This window comes from Schistocerca serialis, chromosome 6 (genome assembly GCF_023864345.2).
Source record: "Schistocerca serialis cubense isolate TAMUIC-IGC-003099 chromosome 6, iqSchSeri2.2, whole genome shotgun sequence".
In the NCBI taxonomy this organism is placed as follows: Eukaryota; Metazoa; Arthropoda; class Insecta; order Orthoptera; family Acrididae; genus Schistocerca; species Schistocerca serialis.
In genome coordinates this window covers 480,580,664-480,597,827 of record NC_064643.1, presented here as the reverse complement: position 1 = coordinate 480,597,827, position 17,164 = coordinate 480,580,664, and the positions used below count along the sequence as shown (strand labels likewise).

Below are 17,164 nucleotides of genomic sequence, written 5' to 3'. Positions count from 1 at the left end.
AATGGGGGTGGTTTGCCGTTGTCTTCCTCCGACCGTAATGGGGGTGAATGATGATGAAGATGACACAACAACACCCAGTCATCTCGGGGCAGGTGAAAATCCCTGACCCCGCCGGGAATCAAACCCGGGATCCTGTGCTCGGGAAGCGAGAACGCTACCGCAAGACCACGAGCTGCGGAATAAGTATATATCCACTGAAAATGAAACTAAAACATCAAGCACTATTAGTATTTTTGACACGCTGCTGATGAAACAGGAACAAATTAGACAAGGCTGCTAAGACACAAATTTAAAGCTATAATTTTTTCTTCAGAAGCATATATGAGTAAATGTTTATTGTTGTTGAAGTGAAAGCAAAAATATTTCACTCCCTGGATCACAGGAAATATTTCAGCAGTAACAATCAGCTATAACCCAACATTTAAGTTCAGTAGTATTACTAATAATAATGTTGGGGATCCAATACAACTAAATCCTGAAGAAAAATTTTAATGTTAATGGAAATATACAGTAGGTAAATATACTGTACAGTTACATTAATGTGACCACCTGTCAAAAGCCTGAAAAACTACCTTCTGCAGCACAGACCACTGCTAGACATGCAGGAAGAGTTGATGAGGTTCTGGAAGGTACGGACAGGGGTGTGGTTTCGGACGCCTTCAGTGCCATAGCCAGGTGTACTAAGTTTCTCAGTTGAGGATCCATGGTTTATCCTCCATGGTTTGTACAGCTTGATCAGTTATCCCACAGATCCTAAATTGAGTTTAAATCAGGCAAGTTGCGTGACCGCGGGTGTATGGGAAACTCATCCTGGTGCTCTTCGAATCACGCACGTATACTGTGAGCTGTTTGACATGTTGCATTGTTCTGCTGTTAGTTACGATCATGCTGAGGAAAAACAAACTGTATGAAGGGGACGACATAGTCCCCAAGAAAAGATACCTACTTGTGTTGATCCCTTGTGCCTTCCAGAATGACATCATCGCCAAGGGAATGCCACAAAAACATTCCCCAGACCATAATGCTCCCTCCTCTGGCTGGAACCTCCAGATGATTGCTGCAGAGGATTTTCTTTGAGGCATTTCACGTTGTACATGTCAATGCCCATCTGCACAATGGAGTATAAAACATGATTCACCTGAGAAGTCACCTGCCACCACATATTGGAGGTCCAGGTGCTGTACTGGTATGCAAATTCCAGCCTACTATCCTGTCACCATTTGTCTTTTAGATGCTACACATTTCACACTTCTATCAGTTTGTACAAATAGTTTACTCTTTTTGTTTGAGTTTTCCTTTTAGCTCTTTTCTTAATGTGATGCACATTTTGTTTTCACAGTCTGTCATTGTCAGAATTTTCACACCAATATGTCTTCACTATAGGCTTCAAATTCACATAGTTTAAATTGCATCTTGTTTTCTCTTCTAGGATGAAGAGAGATTCTTTTAATTAAATTCTCCATTTAAACAGTGATTATTCTGTGCCATGTACTTGTAAATGGCAAAACAGATGAGTGAATAAAAACTGAAGCAATATAATGTTAGCTTTGGCAGGCTGCAGCACTGAGCAAACAACTTGTAAAAAAAATTTCTTAAGTATTGTCAGATAATAATTTAAGATTGGAAAAACATGTGGGATTACAGAATAAACATTGTTAGGTACCAGGAATGCTTAGTAACTGAGTCAAATATGCAGATCCTATAACAACTGAACTGAGGTAATGTAATTTTAAGCAAACAGTGAAGTAAATTTTAAAAAATAGCAACAAGTAGAACTTATGTGTGCACTAAATTTACAAATTTGCTGGTTTTTTTTATCTCTTTTAGCTGCACTATGCTTGGATGTAGGTTAACCTGTTGCAATAATCCTGGCAATAAAGGTAAAAAGATGTGATGTGAGTGAAGACTGGTGTACAATTTTTGTGCTCATATTACTGGAAATGTAGCAAGATGTCAATATGACCAACCTAAGCTCTATATCTACATCCATATTCTCTAAACTGCAGAAGTGCGTGAAAAGGCCTGCTCCCCCTGTACCCGTTATTAAGGTTTTTACCCATTCCATTCACGAACGTAGTAGGGATGAGTGAGAGCTTAAATACTTCTACATTCATTGTAATTAATCTAATCTTGTCCTCACGATCCCTAGAGGAACAATATATAGGGAATTGTAGTATATTCCAGGAGTTGTCATTTAAAGGTTGTTCTTGGAACTTTGCTAGCAGTCTTTCTTGGGATAGCTTTCCATCTATTTATTTTATTTATTTATTTATTTATTTATTGTTCCGTGGGACCACATTTAGGAGAAGTCTCCATGGTCATGGAACGAGTCAATACATGAAATTATAACACGATTGTAGAAACAGATAAAATGAAACAAGTCGTTAGTTTAAATAAAGAAAATCAAGAATGTAACACTGGAATTTGCTTAATTTTTTATCTCTTCCAGGAGCTCCTCGACAGAATAGAAGGAGTGAGCCATGAGGAAACTCTTCAGTTTAGACTTAAAAGTGTTTGGGCTACTGCTAAGATTTTTGAGTTCTTGTGGTAGCTTATTGAAAATGGATGCAGCAGAATACTGCACTCCTTTCTGCACAAGAGTCAAGGAAGTGCATTCCACATGCAGATTTGATTTCTGCCTAGTATTAACTGAGTGAAAGCTGCTAACTCTTGGGAATAAACTAATATTGCTAACAACAAACGACATTAAAGAAAATACATACTGTGAGGGCAATGTCAAAATTCCCAGACTATTGAATAGGGGTCGACAAGAGGTTTTCGAACTTACACCATACATAGCTCGAACAGCCCGTTTTTGAGCCAAAAATACCCTTTTTGAATCAGAAGAATTACCCCAAAAAATAATACCATATGACATAAGCGTATGAAAATATGCGAAGTATACTACTTTTCGTGTTGAAATGTCACTTATTTCAGATACTGTTCTAATGGTAAATAAAGCGGCATTTAGTTTCTGAACAAGATCCTGAACATGGGCTTTCCACAACAGCTTACTATCTATCCGTACGCCTAGGAACTTGAACTGTTCCGTCTCGCTTATAACATGCCCATTCTGTCTGATTAAAATGTCAGTTCTTGTTGAATTGTGGGTTAGAAACTGTAAAAACTGAGTCTTACTGTGATTTAGCATCAAATTATTTTCCACAAGCCACGAACTTACTTCATGAACTACATTATTTGATAATGTTTCAATATTACACACAAGATCTTTCACTACCAAGGTGGTGTCATCAGCAAACAGAAATATTTTTGAATCACCTGTAATACTAGAAGGCATATCATTTACATAAATAAGGAACAGCAGTGGCCCCAGCACCGACCCTTGGGGAACGCCCCATTTAACAGTGCCCCATTGGGACTGAACATCATTACCACTCTCAATATTGCGGAGGATTACCTTCTGCTTTCTGTTCTTAAAGTAGGAGGCGAACCAATTGTAAGCTACTCCCCTTACTCCATAATGTTCCAACTTCTGCAGTAATATTTTGTGGTCAACACAGTCAAAAGCCTTCGTTAAATCAAAGAAAACACCTAACGTTCTCAACCTTTTATTTAATCCGTCCAAAACCTCACAGAGAAAAGAGAATATAGCATTTTCAGTTGTTAAGCCATTTCTAAAACCAAACTGTACATTTGACAGCAAATTATGTGAATTTAAATGCTGCAGTAACCTTGTATATACAAGCCTCTCGATAACTTTAGCAAACACCGATGGCATAGAAATAGGTCTATAATTGTCAACATTATCCCTGTCTCCCTTTTTATAAAGTGGCTTCACTACCGAGTACTTTAATCGGTCAGGAAACCGACCACTGCTAAAGGAAAAGTTACAGATATGGCTAAGTACTGAGCTAATATACGTGGAACAATACTTCAGTATTCTGCTAGATACCCCGTCATATCCATGAGAGTTCTTGGTCTTTAGTGATTTAATTATTAACTCAATCTCCCTCTTGTCAGTATCATGGAGGAGCATTTCAGGTAACAGTCTCGGAACACTTTTTTCTAAGAGCGCTATATGATTCCCTGTTGGGACTAGGTTTCTATTTAGTTCACCTGCTATATTCAGAAAGTGATTATTAAGTACTGTACATATATGCGACTTATCAGCAACACGGACATCCCCACTACGCACTGATTCTATATCCTCGACCTGTCTCTGCAGACCAGCCACTTCCTTTACGACTGACCATATGGTTTTAATTTTATCCTGAGACTTAGCTATTCTATCTGCATACCACATACTTTTTGCCTTCCTAATAACTTTTTTAAGCACCTTACAATACTGTTTGTAATGGGCTGCTGCATTTAGATTTTGACTGTTTCTAACGTTTTGATATAATTTCCACTTTGTTCTACAAGATATTCTTATCCCTTTAGTCAGCCACCCAGGCTGCCTGTTTGTGCTAGTACCCTGTTTTAAACGTTCTAACAGAAAGCAACTTTCAAAGAGCACGAGAAAAGTCTTGAGGAAAGCATTATATTTATCGTCTACTGTATCAGCACTATAAACATCTTGCCAATCTTGTTCCTTGATAAGGTTTACAAAAGTCTGTACAGCAACTGGATCAGCTTTCCTAAAAAGTTGGTAACTATATTTAACATGTGTTGAAGCACAAAAATCTTTTAGACTTAAAATTTGTGCATCATGATCTGAAAGGCCATTCACTTTTTTGCTAACAGAATGCCCTTCTAATAATGACGAATGAACAAAAATATTGTCTATGGTTGTTCTACTGTTCCCTTGCACTCTCGTTGGAAAGAATACGGTTTGCATAAGATTATATGAATTAAGGAGGTCTACCAGCATCCTTTTCCTTGCACAATCACTTATACAATTAATATTGAAGTCACCACATATAACTAACTTTTTGTATTTCCTATAAAGTGAACCAAGAACCTCCTCTAGCTTTAGCAAAAATGTTGTGAAATCGGAGTCTGGGGATCTATAAATAACAACAGTAAGAAGTTTAGCTCCACTAAATTTAACCACACCTGCACAACATTCAAACACCTTTTCAGTGCAGTACTTTGAAACATCAATTGACTCAAATGGGATACCGTTTTTCACATACATGGCTACTCCCCCACACCGCAAAGAGCTCCTAGAAAAGCTGCCAGCCAACCTGTATCCTGGTAAAGGAAGCCTCTGAATTATCTCCTTATTTAAGAAGTGTTCAGATATACCAATAATTTCAGAGTCAACATCTATAAGCAGTTCACTAACTTTATCTCGAATACCTTGTATATTTTGATGAAATATACTAATTCCCTCATTAATCGGATACCCAAGCTTTGTAGAAAGTGGTTTCTTTGTTAGAGAGACTTCCCTTAAGCAGGAATACCTATCAGCTGACTTCAATCTAAAAAAGGTACAGCTCTAACACCCACAACTACCGGAATTTTCCCATGAGTGATCCCACCACCCCCACCTATACTGTCACCTATAAGTTTTGCCAACCTCCCCTTCCCATACCTGTTGAGGTGCAGGCCATGTCTAGTGAAACCCGTCCTACTGATAGACTCCACCGACACCACTGAAATGTGACTCATGCCTTCTGTCATCAGCGCACCCCCAAGTCTCATGTTATTACGCCTGACGGCTATATTAAGATGAGGCCGATCGTGACGCTGAAACAGTTCCACGAAATGCACATTCGTGTTGCCAGTCTGAGTGGCTATCTTTTCCAGGTCACCATCTATGTCATACTTCCCATCCCTATCAATACTATTACCAGCCCCACCCACAATCACTACCTGATCCTCTTTAGTAAAATCCCTACATAACCCCCCTATGTTAAAAGTCACCTGAGCCAATCCTGCATTAGGCTTCACAATGCTGGTGACCTGGTACTCACTCCCCAAAACTTCCTGCAACTGCTGGCCTACACCTCTACCATGAGAACTACCTAACAGCAGAACCTTCTTCTTTCTCTTAGACTTTGCAACTGTCCTAGCCACCGTAACTGCTGAGGTCTGCTGCATACTTCCTACATCTACATCTTCAAGAGACTGCTGGTTCAGTTCCTTCAACATCTCAGTGACACTCTCCACAGGTCAAAGAAATCTGTGACCATTTATGCTGCCCTTCTCTGTATACATTCAATATTCCCTCCTAGTCCTATTTGGTATGGGTCCCAAACACATAAGCGATATTCCAGAATGGATCACATGAGTGATTTGTTAGCAACCTTCTTTCTAGACTGTGGTTTCCTAGTATTCTACAAATAAACTAAGTCTGCCACGTGCTTTGTCTATAACTGAACCTGTGTGATTATTCCATTTTATATCATTGCAAAGCGTACACTCAGGTATTAGTATTAGTATTAGTTGACTAATTCCTACTGTGACTCACTGATATTATATTCATGCAATATTTTTTTTTTTTTTTTTTTTTTTTTTTTATAGAGTGCACAGTTTTACATTTTTGAACATATATAGCAAGTTGCCAATTGTTGCACCACTTTGAAATCTTATCATGGTGTGACTGAATATTTGCACAGCTTCGTTCAGACGTTACTCGTTGTAGATAACTGTATCATCTGTGAAAAGTCCAAGGTTCCTATTAATTTTGTGCAAAAGATCATGAATGTACAACACGAACAGCAAGGGGCCCAACACACTTCCCTGGAATAGACCTGAAGTAACTTCTATGTCTGTCAATTACTCTCCACCCAAGATAACCTGCTGCATCCTCCATTCCTCAATCCAGTCACAAAGTTAGTTTGATACCCTATATGACGGTACTTTTGTAATAAGCTCTTCAGGAAACGAGAAATACTGCATCTACTCGACTGCCTTGTTCCATGGATTTCAGGATGTCATGTGAGCTAAACGTGAATTGTGTTTCACATTATCACCATTTTTGTGATCCATGCCGCTTGGCACTGAGGAGGTCATTCTTTTCAATACACTGGGGCACAGAGTATGTTTCAAGGTTCTACAACAAATGGATAAGGGTACTGGGCAGTAGTTTTGTATATCACTTCTGCTACTCTTGTGGACAGGTGTGACTTGTGATTCCTTCCAACATGTGGGCATGGTTTTTTGTTCTAGGGATCTACAGTACATTATAATTAAAAGAGGGGCTAACTCATCCACACATTCGATATAGAATCTGATAGCAATTCTACTGGGCCCTCAAGGTTTGTTTATCTTTAATGATTTGAGCGGTTTGAAGCTTTTCATTGTGTTGACAAATGCTTACATTCAGCATCTGATGTCTTGAAAATGGCTTTAAGCTTGAAAATGCAATAGTGTGAGTCACCAATGGTGAAATATTGCAATTCAAAAAAATACTTTATTGTCTGCTGTGTTCCGTATAAATGTCACTGTTATTGGTTTGGATAATGCAATATCAGTTTTTAACTGAAGTACAGAACAAGCCACAACAATGCACAACTTTATAATCAGAACGGAAATTCTTAGTGCTTTCATAAGTGGAAGGATGGCCAACGGGAAAGAGCAAAGTGGTATATAAGTTAACTACAAATACTCAATGAATAGAAATGTGAAATTCTATGCAGGATATGAAATATGCAACAGATTAGCAGCTAAAACAAGTTTCAGTGATTGGTGAAGAGCTGCTAATAACTTGATAAGGCACAGGTCTACGGCAAAATCTCAAATCATCAATGAGACAAAAGATGAATTTTTAATCAAAAAATGAAATACCACTGAAGGAAAGGGGGGGGGGGGGGGGAGGGATGAAGATTAGGGAAAAAATAAACTGTGTGTGACAGCAAGGAGACATCCAGTTGTCTTTTTTCTTCTTTTATACATGGTCCAGACCTACTAATGTGACAACCACATCTGATTGACATCAATGTGTGTTAACCACTCACAGACAGTGGGTGGCAGCACTAACCATGAATGGCATGCCAAGGTTGTCGGGGAGAGCTGGAAACAGTGCAGTCATTGTCATGTGGACATGATGCCATTTATCTGACTTCCAAAAGGGCATGATCATTGGCTTTCACATCAAGGGTGGAAGCATTCTCAAAATTGCTAATTTCCAAAACTGTTTGAACACTGCCTTGCTTGAAGTAGGCTACACCATACACGGCAAATGGGCGCTATCCAAAACTGGTGCTGAGCAACTGTGGTGCACCACGGGCCATAGGTGACGGGTGAACGACAGCTGCAGAGATGTGTATGGGCCAACAGTCATACAACTGCTGAGCAACTGACCCTCCCAGATGAACCAAGAGACTACAAACAGTGTCTCCTTAACAAACTTCCAGGAAATGTTGCTGTGTGTGGGGTCTCTGCACACCTTCCACTGTTTGTTGATATTCTTTGAAATAAAATTGAAAACTTGGTTAGATTTTGAAAAAAAAAAAAGTACATGAGCAGGATTTGAACATGGTACCGCCAGCACGGTAGCCGTGAATCTTTACCGCTGCGCTACGCTGACTTGCTCAGAATATATGTAATGTTACGGGTATACAAAGCAAGCAATGAACCTCAAAATCGATTTTCTCAAAAACCAAGGCCCGTCGCTAAATAACCGGATAGCCAAGTACTCAGGGTAAGTGTCTCTGCAACATGTTTGAAATGCATCAAAATGTGTGATTTACAGTATGGAGGGTCCCTTTGTGAGAGAAAGAACACAAGAGCTGACAGCAACAGCACTGACTACACAGCAGAGGTGCTCGGGACCTTGGGAGACTTACAGAAATAGTAAAAGCATCCAGTCCAGGTAGGTGTGTAAGCAGAAGACCTCAGGATAATACATAAATGTGTGCATTCATATCAGTTGCTAGTGTAAAAATCTTGTGAGGAATTCAAACACAGCATAGAGATCATACTGTCTTAGTGCCACAGTGCAGTTTAATGGAAGCACGGGGATCGAGAAATTATGAGGAGAATAGTCAAGTGCCTTAACCTGATTTCCGAGGAACTTCACTCAGTAAAAGAGCGGTCAAAATAAGGAAACGTGTCTTAGTATATCCATAGATACTTCAGCATTTCTAGAAAAAGACAGTCAAAGTTTCTTAGGTACATTATATGCCTTTTGCAGAGTAAATATTTCAGCTGAAGTGGTGGCACAGTGGCTGCTGTAATGGCTTAACACTTTTGCACCCCATGTTCGAAACCTGACATTATTTTTATATTTGTTTTTCGTGTCGCTACCCATTCCCTTAGAAGCTAACTATATGAAAGTTTTTTAGTTTATATTGGAGTAACATTGTGCTTATTTGTATACTAATGGCATATCTGATGGAGGAGTTTTTAAAAAAAATGAGAAAATTATTTGAAATTGTTTTTGGTGAAATTACTGTAGTGTATGTAATTGCAAGCACCTTTCTCGGGTAAAGTGATCCGTGATGCACAGTTTGCCACTACATTAATACAAACGTGTGAAATATTTGGGAATGTTAATGATATTTCTTTCACGAATAAGATTCATACAAAGAAATAAATTGGAGCAAACTGCCATCGCACAATGCTCATGGTGTTCAAAATTTCTGTGTTTTGAAAGTTACTACATTCAGTATCATCCAGGCTGGGTCGGAGATTTTCTCTGCTTGGGGACTGGATGTTGTGTTGTCTTCATCATCATATCATCCCCATCGACACGCAAGTCGCCGAAGTGGCATCAACTCAGAAGACTTGCACCAGGCGACCGGTCTACCCGACGGGAGGCCTTAGACACATGACATTTCATCCAAGGAAATGCACCAACTCTTATTGAATGATAAACATCAGCATAAAAAGCATAAAATATAAGGATTAACAGTTATAAAAGGGAAAGTTGCTACTCACCATATAGCAGAGATGCTGAGTCACAGATAAGGCATAGCAAAGAGACTGTTACAAATAAGCTTTCAGCCAGCAAGGCCTTCATCAAAAATAGATCACACACACACACACACACACACACACACACACACGCGCGCGCATGCTTGCAAACACAACTCACACGCACAACTGCAGTCTATGGCAACTGAAACCACACTGCAAGCAGCAGCACCAGTGTATGTTGAGTGGTGACTGGGTGGGTGTAAGGAGGAGGCTGGGGTGTTGAGGGGGTGGGAAAGTAGGGTGGGGAGGGCAGTGAAGTGCTACTGGGGAGTGCTCAGGGACAAGGTGGAGAGGGTAGGGCAGCTATGTGCAGTCGGGAGATTAGACGGTGGTAAGGGGAGAGGTACAAGAGGGGTGGGGGGGGGGGAGGGAGGCAGGGCGGGTAGCAGAAATGGAGAAAAGTAAAAAGACTGGGTGCAGTGGTGGAATGAGGGCTTACAGTGCTGCAGTGGGAACAGGGAAGGGGCTGGATAGGTGAGGACAATGACTAATGAAGGTTGAGGCCAGGAGGGTTATGGGAACGTACGATATATTGCAGAGAAAGTTCGTACATGTGCAGTTCAGAAAAGCTGGTGTTGGTGGGAAGGATCCATACGGCACATGCTGTGAAGTAGCCATTGGAATGAGCGATATCGTGTTGGACAGTGTGCTCAGCAACAGGTTGGTCCACATGTTTCTTTGTCACAGTTTGGTTGCAGCGTAGATTGTAGATCACATGACAGGTTTCACAGGTAGCCCTGCCTTTGATGGGATAGGTGATGTTTGTGACTGGCCTGGAATAGGTGGTGGTGGGAAGGATGTATGGGACAAGTCTTGCATCTAGCTCTATTACAGGGATACGAGCAATGAGGTAAGGAGTTTGGAGCAGGGGTTACAGAGGGTTGGACGAGTGTATTGTGTAGGTTTGGTGGACGGCGGAATGCCAATGTGGGAGGGGTGGCATGACGAGAGGTAGACAAAACCCTGGTGAAGAATGTAATTCAGTTGCTCCAGTACTGGGTGGTACTGAGTTATGAGGGGAATGCTCCTCTATGGCCAGACTGTGAGACTTTGGGAAGTTATGGGAGGCTGGAAAGATAAGGCACAGGAGATTTGTTTCTTTTTTTTAAAAATTTTTTTTATTGTTTATTTAGTCGTGTTTTTTTACAAGGTTGGGAAGATAATGACAGTCTGTGAAGGCTTCAATGAGACCCTCAGTATATTTTGAGAGGGACCGCTTGTCACTGCAGATGGGATGACCACAGGTGCCTGGGTTGAACAGAAGGGACTTCTTCGTATGAAACAGGTGGCAGCTGTCGAAGTGGAGGTATTGCTGGTGGTTGGTAGGTTTGATATGGACAGAGATACTGATGTAGTCCTCTTTGAGGTTGAGGTCATCATCAAGGAAGGTAGCTTGTAGGATTGAGTAAGACAAGGTGAAGCGAATGGGGAGAAGCTCTTGAGGTTCTGGAGGAATGTGAATAGGGTGTCCTCACCCTCGATCCAGATCACAAAGATGTCATCAATGAATCTGAACCAGGCAACGGGTTTAGGATGCTGGATGTTTAGGAAGAATTCTTCTAGATGGTCCGTGAATATGTTGGCATTGGATGGTGCCACACAGGTGCCCATAGCTGTATCCCGGATTTGTTTGTAGGTAATGCCTTCAAAGAAGTAGTAATTGTGGGTGAGGATATAGTTGGTCGTGGTGACTAGGAAGGAGGTTGCTGGTTTGGAATCCGTTGGGCGTTGGGAAATGTAGTGTTCAATAGTGGTAAGGCTATGGGCATTAGGAATGTTAGTGTAAAGGGAGGTGGCAAAAATATTGATGAGCATGGCCCCGTGTGGTAAAGGGACAGGAACTGTGGAGAGTCGGTGGAGGAAATGGTTGGTATCTTTTATATTTCCTCCACCGACTCTCCACAGTTTCCTGTCCCTTTACCACATGGCGCCTGCTCGTCACTATCGATGCCACCTCCCTTTACACTAACATCTCTAATGCTCATGGCCTTACTGCTATTGAACACTACATTTCGATACGCCAGATGGATTCCAAATCACCAACCTCCTTCCTAGTCACCATGACCAACTATATCCTCACCCACAATTACTTCTTCTTTGAAGCCATTACGTACAAGCAAATGCGGGGTACAACTATGGGCACCTTCATGACACCATACAATGCCAAACTATTCATGGACCATCTAGAACAATCCTTCCTAAACACCCAGAATCGTAAACCCCTCACGTGGTTCAGATTCATTGATGACATCTTTGTGATCTGAATCGAGGGTAAGGACACCCTATCCACATTCCTCCAGAAGCTCAACAGCTTCTCCCCCATTTGCTTCACCTGGTTCTACTAAACCCAAGAAGCCATCTTCCTACATGTTGACCTACATCTCAAAGATGGGTACATCAGTACCTCTGTCCATATCAGACCTACTAACCACCAGTAATGCCTCCACTTGGACAGTTGCCACCCATTCCATACCAAGAAGTCCCTTCCATACAGCCTAACCATCAATGGTCGTCGCATCTGTAGTGACAAGCAGTCCCTCTAAAAATGTACTGAGCATCTCACTGAAGCCTTCACATACTGTAATTATATTCCCAATCTTGTACAAAAACAAATCTCCTGTGCCTTATATTTCTAGTCTCTCACAGCCTACCAAAGTCTCATTGTCTGGCCATAGAGGAGCATTCCCCTCATAACTCAGTACCACCCAGGACTGGATCTACTGAATTACATTCTCCACCAGGGTTTTGACTATGAACCGTTGTGCCCTGAAATGAGAAATCTCCTGCCCACTATCCTTCCCACCCCTCCCCCATTGGTATTCTGCCGTCCACCAAACCTACACAATATACTTATCCATCCTTATGTAACCCCTGCTCCTAGCTCCTTACCTCATGGCTCATATCCCTATAATAGACCTAGATGCAAGATCTGACTCATACATCCTTCCCACCACCACCACCTAATCCAGTCTAGTCACAAACACCACCTATCCCATCAACGGCAGGGTTACCTGTGAAACCAGTCATGTGATCAATAAGCTAAGGTGCAATCACTGTGCTGCGTTCTGTGTGGGCATGACAGTCAACAATCTGTCTATCCACATGAATGGCCACCGACAAACTGTGGCCAAGAAACTTGTGGACCACCCTGTTGCTGAACACGCTGTCCAGCATGACAGCCTTCGTTTCAATGACTGCTTCACAGCCTGTGCCATATGGATCTTTCCCACCAACACCAGCTTTTCTGAATTACACATGTGGGAACTTCCCTTGCAATATATTGTACATTCCTGTAACCCTCCTGGCTTCAACCTTTGTTAGTCATTGTCCTCAGCCATCCAGCCCCTCCCCTCTTTCCATTGCAGTACTTCCAGCCCTAATTCCACCATTGCACCCTGTCTTTTTACTTCTCTCCTTTTCCACTACCACTACCCCCCCCCCCCCCTCCTCCCTCCACCTCTCCCCTGCCCTCCGTCTAACCTCCCGACTGCACATAGCTGCCCTACCCTCTCTCCACCTTGTCCCTGTGCACTCCCCAGCAGTACTTCACTGTCCCTCACCACTACCCTATGATCCCTCCTCTTCCACATGCCAGACTCCTCCTTATCCCCATCCAGTTGCCACTCCCATGATGCATTGATGCTGCTTCTCACAGTGTGGCTTCAGTTGCCGTAGGCTGCAGCCCCTCTCTCTCTCTCTCTCTCTCTCTCTCTCTCTCTCTCTCTCTCTCTCTCTGTGTGTGTGTGTGTGTGTGTGTGTGTGTGTGTGTGTGTGTGTGTGTGTGTGTGTGTAATCTGGAAGAAGGCCTTTTGGCCGAAAGCTTACTTTGCTGTAGTCTTTTTGTTGTGCCTATCTGCAACTCAACATCTTCACTATATGATAAATAACAATCTGTCCTTAGATGGTGTTAAATCACGTCTCCCAAAGGAATGTAGTGGAAGTCTACTTAGACCATTAACACATGTGCTGATTGCTGTAATAGAGAAAGGTATTTTTTGAGACTCATTAAAAGCAAGTGAAACAAAGCCAGTCTTTAAGAAAGAAATGGAAGTAAATTAGGGAACTGATCATTTTCTTGTGCCTTCAACCGACATTGGCACGGGATGGTTATAAACAGATTTTGCATGGTTAATATAAATGTAACCAGAGGCCCTTCCCACTATCCTCAGGGATGGAATGTGTGTACCCCCAAAAGTCTGCAAAAAGTGTTATATATGTGAAAGTGAGTGAAATTTTTCTAAGTTTTTGGAAACAGTGCCACCTCTGGTGCTGATACATGATAAATCATTTATAAATACTTTTAATAACACAGTCTAATTCAGAACCTTTTGGTATTCCATTAGTAACAATGCCAGGAGTTAGAAAATCGTTTATTTTTTAAACTCACATTCCTACCAAAGTTGCCTGCCAGAAATATGGGACTTAAAATTGTTTTAGCAGACTCCATTGAGATCTGACAATAAAGTTTCATATGTAAAAGGCAACGATTGATCAGATCAGTGGTTTTAGATTAGATTAGATTAGATTAGATTAGCGGGCCCACCTGTTACACACACACACACACACACACACACACACTCACTCACTTTGATATCCCCAAATTAGTTTGTGATAACTGTACGACATCATCAGTTGGTTTTAACACTAGAAACGTATGAAATATAGATTATTAAACATTGAAATAATGTTAATTTTGAATGTTATTGTGATTAGTTACATGCTTGTGTGTGTGATACCTCTTTCTATCATTTTCCCTAATACAGCATGGCATTTGCAAACTGAGTATCCTTTGTTATCTAAATTTACTTTTTACTTTAAATACTTCTTATATGATGAAACTGCAAATTTACAACAGTGATGTGATGATTTGGTGTGCCTTAAGAGGATGTAAGACGCATTATCCATTTGTTGACCAATTTATTACGTAGCTGTCTTGAAAACTATGTCTTTGTGCATAAAACATGGCTAATAACACCTTTTCTTGGAGTAGTTACCTCTGACCACTGCTACACACACTCTGACAACCACCCGTTACACTATCATGTTTATGGTATATGGATACGGAAGTGAGATTCTGACAGTTTACATCCATTGGCCAGTGATTTGGTCACACACACACACACACACACACACACACACACACACAGAGAGAGAGAGAGAGAGAGAGAGAGAGAGAGAGAGAGAGAGAGGTGTGTGTGTGTGTGTGTGTGTGTGTGTGTGTGTGTGTGTGGGCAAAGAGTAGATGTATGCAGGAGGATGTTGTGTGGAATTACCTTCTCTTACTACTTTTTTTATTACAAAGTTTGTGCTGTTCACCAGCATTGGCTGGACAGACTGTGTTAATAACTACAAAACTGTATTGTAAAATCAAAATTTTGTAACAGGTTAAGCATTTTACTATAGACAAATAAGATCACTTCCATGGGTAGTGATCCAAACATTCTCAGGGCATTGTTCGAAAAGCTAGCTCTTGTTTTGGACAATCGACAGGTTGCTATGTTTATGCACGTTGTTGCGGGTGTTGTGGTAGTGTATCTCATGCCTCTTGATGAAGGGATCTAGGTTTTTCCTTAAGATGTAGGAGGCACAAAAATATGTAATGGCTGTAAATAGTGGTTATTCCCAGTTTCATGAATAAGGGCTTGCAGTGCTACTGTCTCCTACTGGCAACCTGTAGAATGACCACATAGTAACAGGCCAAAGCCAATATGGTCGTGAAACAATGAGCAATATACTGTTCGGATATACTGACCAGTTATCACATATTTCACTAGTCGTAGGAGTTACATGACTTTTCACAGTTTGTCACACACATGTTCACTGTGTTCTTGCCACGCAAGTTGGCTGTCTACTGTGAACTGTTTCACACCCCCCTATGCAGTTTGGGTATCCTTTGTCATTGAGGCTACGAAGCAGTTTTTGCATTTCTTCTTTAGTGATTTTTATTTTGTTTATAACACACCTTTCTTTTGTCACATCAAATCAGTATTGCTGATTCCTGTGCTATGCTGTTTGCATGATAGTGCTCCTTGGACAGATGTGATCCACTTTCTGATTTTCAAATAAGATTTGAGGGTTGTCAGAACAGTGCCTCAAACACTGTACTGACTGAGCTTACTTAGAAGGACGTTATGAGGAATGAAGTCAAACAACTTAATAAGGTCACAAAGCGTCAGTGCTAAAAATACTCTTTTCTTCAAAACTGTGCTTTACCCTAGTAACCAGATCTAATGTCGCTGTTGTAGATTTGTGTTTCTGGAAACCGTGCTGTGCATATGAGAAGAGTTCATTAGTTTCAAAGTGATTAGATATTTGGTCTTTCATTGCAGTCTTACTGACTTTAGCAAACACTGGAATCACTGAAACTGGTCTGAAGCTTGCTATCATGCCAAGGTCACCCTTTTTATAAATGGATACTGTCTGTACAAGTTTCAGAAAGTCAGGAAATACACCAGGAGAGATGTGTTAATTACCATAGCTGATGCTTCAGCAGTTTCATAGATAATTTCCTTGAGAACATTACTGGACATCCCATATGGATCCTGACTATCAGAAGGCTTACAACATTTTACAATCTTTATTATTTAATTTTTTTGTGATTTACTCCAATTCGTCATGAAGTACCTTTTGCCTTTCTTGCAGCAGCTTCATGTCGGGGATTGCATTCAGTGTTTCTCACAATATCAATAAAATAATTGTTGAAGAAGTCATCTGGACTGCACAAGTGTAGAGAGGAAGGTTTTTTCGTGTGCTAGTTGATCAGGTCCCAGGCTGCCTTGCATGGGTTGTGAGCTCATTGAATAAACCTATTATCATTATTGCTTTTCTTTGTGGCTTCTACATCCTTTCTCCATAGCTTTTTGTCATTAAATTGTTGTATTTGTTGTAGAACATTTCCTTTGTGCTGGGATCTGTTGCTGTTTCGAACTGATTATCTATCAGCAGTAGAACACACTTTAATTTTTTTAGTTCACTAGTATACCATGTTTTTTCTTTCACTACATTTTGCTTGCTTGCGACGTGTCCTCAGAGGATTGTTTGGTTTTCTGTGGATAGAGTGTCAAATTTGGTTTTGATGGTCTGCAAGAACTTTATAAACAGACAAATTGCTGCCATTTCCTGCTGCAGATAGTGCTGTCTGAAAAGCACTTAATGTTTCCTTATTTATGACCCTTTTTGTGGATACATAATTAGAATGCCAGGAAACAGCTGGTTAATTATTATCTCTTTTAGTACAAAGTTCTGTGACTTGTGCCTGTGGGCAGAAATCATTGGGCCAACTACAGCCACCTCATAGTCGCAAGTATTTAGATTTGTCATCACAGTGTCACAGCAA

General features: G+C 40.9%; 1 protein-coding gene across 1 annotated transcript in view; it reads left to right on the top strand.

Moving 5' to 3' along the window:
* LOC126484315 (vacuolar fusion protein MON1 homolog A) overlaps positions 1-17,164 on the top strand; it is a 110,018-nt gene that overhangs the window by 15,223 nt on the left and 77,631 nt on the right. The window lies entirely within an intron of this gene.